Source organism: Lolium rigidum, chromosome 2 (assembly GCF_022539505.1).
Source record: "Lolium rigidum isolate FL_2022 chromosome 2, APGP_CSIRO_Lrig_0.1, whole genome shotgun sequence".
Classification (NCBI taxonomy): Eukaryota; Viridiplantae; Streptophyta; class Magnoliopsida; order Poales; family Poaceae; genus Lolium; species Lolium rigidum.
In genome coordinates, this window is record NC_061509.1 from 51,798,542 (window position 1) to 51,805,879 (window position 7,338).

Here is a 7,338-nt window from a genome sequence, read left to right on the forward strand (position 1 = left end):
GGAGAAAAGTAGTCTGATCCAGCCCATAGTAGGTGTCGGTCGGAACCTTGACGTGCACGACAAGACAACTTAGCTTACCTTAGATCTAGTCATATCCGGTTGGATCTCTACCATTGTAACCCTAGATCCGGACGCCTTTATAAGCCGGATCCTGGGAGTCCTAGCGGCACGACACAACTCATTGTAATCTCGCACTTGTAAGGCCTCGCCACCGTTGTGAGGTTTCCTAAGCTGGGTAACTCGTGCGTCCTCGTCCCGGTGACTTCTCGCCCAATGCCCCTCTCTCCTCCCTCCGTGAGGCACCCTCACCGGAGTACCGTCGAATACGCGACGACAACGACGATACCCTGTGTGCTCACTGGGATAGCCTAGGAAAACACATTTGTAGAGCATGGAGCTAATTTTTGATCGGTTGTGGCATATAGATTATGGTAGCATAAGCACCCAAAAAACATGCAAATGATCATAAGAGGGGTGTACACCGTAGAGATGGTTCAGGATGGTCGAAGATTAAGGAGGTGTGTTGCGGTTTGGGGGGCTTCTACCCAAAAAGTGGAGGGTAAAATTGGCTTTGGATTAGGATGGTGTGAATTATGTAACTGGTGGTGCGCAAACTACGTCCAACTTTACCATTTTGCGGAGAGTGATACGCGTACAGCACGCGTCCGTTGGAAACCCCAAGAGGAAGGTGTGATGCGTACGGCGGCAAGTTTTCCCTCAGAAAGAAACCAAGGTTTATCGAACCAGGAGGAGCCAAGAAGCACGTTGAAGGTTGATGGCGGCGGAATGTAGTGCGGCGCAACACCAGGGATTCCGGCGCCAACGTGGAACCCGCACAACACAACCAAAGTACTTTGCCCCAACGAAACAGATGAGGTTGTCAATCTCACCGAGCTTGTCTGTAACAAAGGATTAGATGTATAGTGTGGATGATGATTGTTTGCAAAGAACGAGTAAAGCACAATAGCAAGCAGATTTGTATTCGATGTAAAAGAATGGACCGGGGTCCACGAGTTCACTAGAGGTGTCTCTCCCATAAGATAAATAGCATGTTGGGTGAACAAATTACGAGTCGGGCAATTGACAAATAGAGAGAGCATGACAATGCACATACATGATATAATGAGTATTGTGAGATTTAATTGGGCATTACGACAAAGTACATAGACCGCTATCCAACATGCATCTATGCCTAAAAAGTCCACCTTCGAGTTATCATCCGAACCCTTCCGAGTATTAAGTTGCAAAACAACAGTACAATTGCATTAAGTATGGTGCGTAATGTAATCAATAACTACATCCTCGGACATAGCATCAATGGTTTATCCCTAGTGGCAACAAGCACATCCACAACCTTAGAACTTTCACGTCACTTGTCCCGCATTTAATGGAGGCATGAACCCACTATCGAGCATAAATACTCCCTCTTGGAGTTAAGAGTAAAAAACTTGGCCCGAGCCTCTACTAATAACGGAGAGCATGCAAGATCATAAACAACACATAGGTAATAGATTGATAATCAACATAACATAGTATTCTCTATCCATCGGATCCCGACAAACACAACATATAGAATTACGAGATAGATGATCTTGATCATGTTAGGCAGCTCACAAGATCCGACAATGAAGCACATGAGGAGAAGACAACCATCTAGCTACCGCTATGGACCCATAGTCCGGGGGTGAACTACTCACTCATCACTCCGGAGAGCGACCATGACGGTGAAGAGTCCTCCGGGAGATGATTCCCCTCTCCGGCGGGGTGCCGGAAGCGATCTCCGGAATCCCCCGAGATAGGATTGGCGGCGGCGGCGTCTCGATGAAGGTTTTCCGTATCGTGGCTCTCGGTACCGGGGTTTCGCGACGAAGGCTTTAAGTAGGCGGAAGGGCAACGCGGGGGCACACGAGGGCCCCACACACCAGGGCCGCGCGCCCAAGGGGCCGGGCCGCGCCGCCTGTGGTGTCGGGCGCCTCGTGGCCCCACTTCCTTTCCCCTTCGGTCTTCTGGAAGCTTCGTGCAAAAATAGGACCCTGGGCGTTGATTTCGTCCAATTCCGAGAATATTTCCTTTGTAGGATTTCTGAAACCAAAAACAGCAGAAAACAACAACTGGCTCTTCGGCATCTCGTTAATAGGTTAGTGCCGGAAAATGCATAAATACGACATATAATGTGTATAAAACATGTAGATATCATCAATAATGTGGCATGGAACATAAGAAATTATCGATACGTCGGAGACGTATCGAGCATCCCCAAGCTTAGTTCTCGCTCGTCCCGAGCAGGTAAACGATAACAAAGATAATTTCTGGAGTGACATGCCATCATAACCTTGATCATACTATTGTAAGCATATATAATGAATGCAACGATCAAAACAATGGTAATGACATGAGTAAACAACTCGAATCATAAAGCAAAGACTTTTCATGAATAGTACTTCAAGACAAGCATCAATAAGTCTTGCATAAGAGTTAACTCATAAAGCAATAAATCAAAGTAAAGGTATTGAAGCAACACAAAGGAAGATTAAGTTTCAGCGGTTGCTTTCAACTTGTAACATGTGTATCTCATGGATATTGTCAACATAGAGTAATATAACAAGTGCAATATGCAAGTATGTAGGAATCAATGCACAGTTCACACAAGTGTTTTGCAGCTCAGAAAAACGAACAGAGTCCTAGATAGACGCGTCGCAGTGGCGTGGCCCACGTTGCCTAGAGTTTCCTGAGCCTATATAATCTCCTGCCCGGCTACCGCAGAAACACATCTAATACACGAGTTAGGGTTTTGTCACTGATGTCTACGGGTGCTTCTATTCTTGTAGACAGTGTTGGGCCTCCAAGAGCAGAGGTTTGTAGAACAGCAGCAAGTTTTCCCTTAAGTGGATCACCCAAGGTTTATCGAACTCAGGGAGGAAGAGGTCAAAGATATCCCTCTCATGCAACCCCTGCAACCACAAAGCAAGAAGTCTCTTGTGTCCCCAACACACCTAATAGGTGCACTAGTTCGGCGAAGAGATAGTGAAATACAGGTGGTATGAATATATATGAGCAGTAGTAACGCAACAGAGAGTAACGCTAGATAAAACGGTAAACAAGCAGCGATAGCGATATTTAGGAACAAGGCCTAGGGATCATACTTTCACTAGTGGACACTCTCAACATTGATCACATAACGTAATAGATAAATGCATACTCTACACTCTTGTTGGATGATGAACACCATTGCGTAGGATTACACGAACCCTCAATGCCGGAGTTAACAAGCTCCACAATTCAATGTTCATATTTAAATAACCTTAGAGTGCATGAAAGATCAACATAACCAAATAGATCACATCAATACCATCACAGTAATAGTTAACTTCACAATCTACAAGCGATCATGATCATAGCCTACGACAAGAACCACACGGTGCACACACTAGTCACCTTTACACCATGCATGAGGAATAGACTACTTTAATAACATCACTAGAGTAGCACTGATACGTCTCCAACGTATCGATAATTTCTTGTGTTCCGTGCCACATTATTGATGTTATCTACATGTTTTATGCACACTTTATGTCATATTCGTGCATTTTCTGGAACTAACCTATTAACAAGATGCCGAAGTGCCGGTTCTCGTTCTCGCTGTTTTTGGTTTCGTAAATCCTAGTAACGAAATATTCTCGGAATCGGACGAAATCAACGCCAAAGATCTTAGAATCCCCGGAAGCATCCGGAACACACGAGAGGGACCGGAGAGGGGGCACGGAGCCCACCACACCATACCTCGGCGCGGGCCTAGGGGGCCCGCGCCCCCTAGGGTGTGGGCCCCCTTCGACCTTCCCTGCGCCGCCTCTTCGCCTATAAGAAGCCCCTGGATCGGAAAACCCTATACCAATTGACGAAACCCACGGAAACCCGCGAGCCGCCGCCATCGCGAAGCCAAGATCCGGGGACGGGATCTCTGTTCCGGCACCCGCCGGAGCGGGGAAGTGCCCCGAAGGCTTCTCCATCGACACCGCTGCTATCTCCACCGCCATCTTCATCACCGCTGCTCGCTCCCATGAGGAGGGAGTAGTTCTCCATCGAGGCTCGGGGCTGTACCGGTAGCTATGTGGTTCATCTCTCTCCTATGTAGTTCAATACAATAATCTCATGAGCTGCCCTACATGATTGAGATTCATATGATGATGCTTGTAATCTAGATGTCATTATGCTAGTCAAGTGAGTTTTACTTATGTGATCTCCGGAGACTCCTCGTCCCACGTGTGTAAAGGTGACGAGTGTGTGCACCGTGTGTGGGTCTCTTAGGCCATATTTCACGAGAATACTTACTCATTGAATGGCATAGTGAGGTGCTTATTTATATCTCTTTATGATTGCGACATGTTGTATCACAATTTATCTATGTGCTACTCTAGTGATGTGTTATTAAAGTAGTTTTATTCCTCCTCGCATGTGTGCAAAGGTGACGATGCGTGCACCGTGTTAGTACTTGGTTTATGCTATGATCATGATCTCTTGTAGATTATGGAGTTAACTATTGCTATGATAATATTGATGTGATCTATTCCTCCTACATATGCATGAAGGTGACGAGTGTGCATGCTATGCTAGTACTTGGTTTAGTAGCGTTGATCTATCTTACACTAAAGGTTACTTAAACATGAGCATTATTGTGGAGCTTGTTAACTCCGGCATTGAGGGTTCGTGTAATCCTACGCAATGTGTTCATCATCCAACAAAAGTGTAGAGTATGCATTTATCTATTCTGTTATGTGATCAATGTTGAGAGTGTCCACTAGTGAAAGTGTAATCCCTAGGCCTTGTTCCTAAATACCGCTGAGTTACTACTGTTTGTTTACTACTCACTGCGTTACTACCGCTGAGTTACTACTCGTTTGTTTATTGCTTTCATTGCGTTATCTCTGCTGCAATACCACCACCATCAACTACACGCCAAGCACTTTTCATCGGCACCGTTGCTACTCGCTCATACTTATTCATACCACCCGTATTTCACTATCTCTTCGCCGAACTAGTGCACCTATTAGGTGTGTTGGGGACACAAGAGACTTCTTGCTTTGTGGTTGCGGGGTTGCATGAGAGGGATATCTTTGACCTCTTCCTCCCCGAGTTCGATAAACCTTGGGTATCCACTTAAGGGAAACTTGCCGCTGTTCTACAAACCTCTGCTCTTGGAGGCCCAACACCTGTCTACAAGAATAGAAGCTCCCGTAGACATCAAGCACTTTTCTGGCGCCGTTGCCGGGGAGGAAAGGTAAAAGGCTCTCATACTCCGGTCCCAGGTAAAGTATTTTTCCGGCGCCGTTGTGTGTGTGCTCAAAGCTATTTCCTTTAGATCCTGCAATTGCATCTTGTTGTTTCTTGTTTACACTAGTTTGGCATAATGTACAAGAGTGAGCTTCTTATTCTATTTCCTGATTTAAAACATGGATTGTTTGATGCGAAAATTAAAAAACCTATGGAACCTTATTTGCATGCTAGTAGCGATGTTATTAGTATGAATGCAATTACTGCTAATGCTATGAAGAAGTCTAAGCTTGGGGAAGCTAGTTTTTGTGGTCTTTTTAGCTTTCCATCTTTAGGGGAGAAAATTTGTTTGATAATGCTTTATCTCCCATATGCGATAACTCTAATAATGCTTCTGATATTTTAAATCCACCTGCTGAAAGTATTCCTTATAAAATACCCATGAAAATTATTGAACGTGTTATGGACAACTACTATAAAGGAGATGGAACTGTCCATCCTAGAGATCATTCTATTGTTTTTGCACGAATTATGTGGGTTATTCAAGTGTGCGAGTATCTCTATGGATGAAGTGAGGAAGAAGCTATTCTCTGTTTCGTTGTCCGGTAAAGCGAGCGCATTGGTATAAATTGTTGGAGAATAGGCATTCTTTTGGTTGGGAGGAAATTGCATCTCTCTTTTATTCTAAATTTTATCCTCCGCATGAAGTGCATATTGATAGGAATTATATTTATAACTTTTATCCTCGTGATGGAGAGAATATTTCTCAAGCGTGGGGGAGATTGAAATCACTAATGCTCAAATGTCCCATTCATGAGCTCCCCAGTAATGTTATTGTTAACAATTTTTATGCGAGGCTTTCGGGACAACACAAGGACTATACGGGCGCGTGTTCGGAGGGGATCTTTCACAAGCAAGGAGGTTGAAGCTAGGTGGGATCTCCTTGATCGGATTGAGGACAACGGCTGAAGGATGGGAGAACAATGAAGGTAAAGAGTCGGGTATAAATTATGATTATGAATGCATTGAAGCTTTTATGGATACCGATAAATTTCGAAATATAAGTGCCACTTATGGTCTTGACTCTCAAGTTGCTGCAAATCTTTATAAAGCCTTTGCTTCTCATTTCGAATTGCCTAAAAATAATTTTGATAAGTATCATGAACCTTTTAAAGAGGCTTGCATGAAGAATGAAATTGTTGTTAATTATTGCAATAAGCATGCTCAAACTCCTAAGAATGCTATTTCCTATAAGCATGTTAATTTTTGTGGAATACATAGACCTTGTGGAATTAATCAAATCAAAGATGAATATTGCATCCATCATGCTAATGAAAAACTAGAAAGTGGTTTAGGGCTCTAGATGATCTTGGTAAAAAAGTTTGTGCCCTCTATCCTTTTATTTGTGAAGTTTGCCATGAAGTGGGTCATTTTAATTTTCAATGTTCCTCCGAGTGATATTTTGAACCCAATGAGTGCTGCAAATTTGTATTGTGATGATGAAATTACTCCTAATCAGCATGATGAACTTACTTTATTTTTGGGGTGTGAAGAACTGTCGAGAAAAATCTCTTGGTTACATATGAGTGATCTTGATATTGATGATGTCCTGCATGGGTGTTTTTCTTATTGCATTGATAATAGCCATACAAATTCTTACATACAAAATATTTTAGAAGATGACACCTTGCCAAAATATGATAGGACCATTGTGTGTTTTCAACTAATTAATGAAAAGGAGGGATCCTCCCAAGTTTCTTCTATTGTTTCTGAAAGTAAATCAGGTTATGCGGACAAGCCACCCTTCAAGCCTCTCCCTCCTGAAGAAGGGAACGAGGAGAAGGAAGAGAAGGAGAAGAAGAAGGGAACGAAGAAGAAGAAGAAGAATAAAAAGAAAGAGGTAACATCATATCCCCGCGTATATGAGATAACAATAGGTAACCGTAAGTATGTTGCTCCTAATGATTATTGTGATAATGAATCTGATTATGATGATCTTCCTATGCCCTTTACATACATTAGCAATCATGATTTGAATGAGCACACTACTTTTGATATTGCAAATCTCTG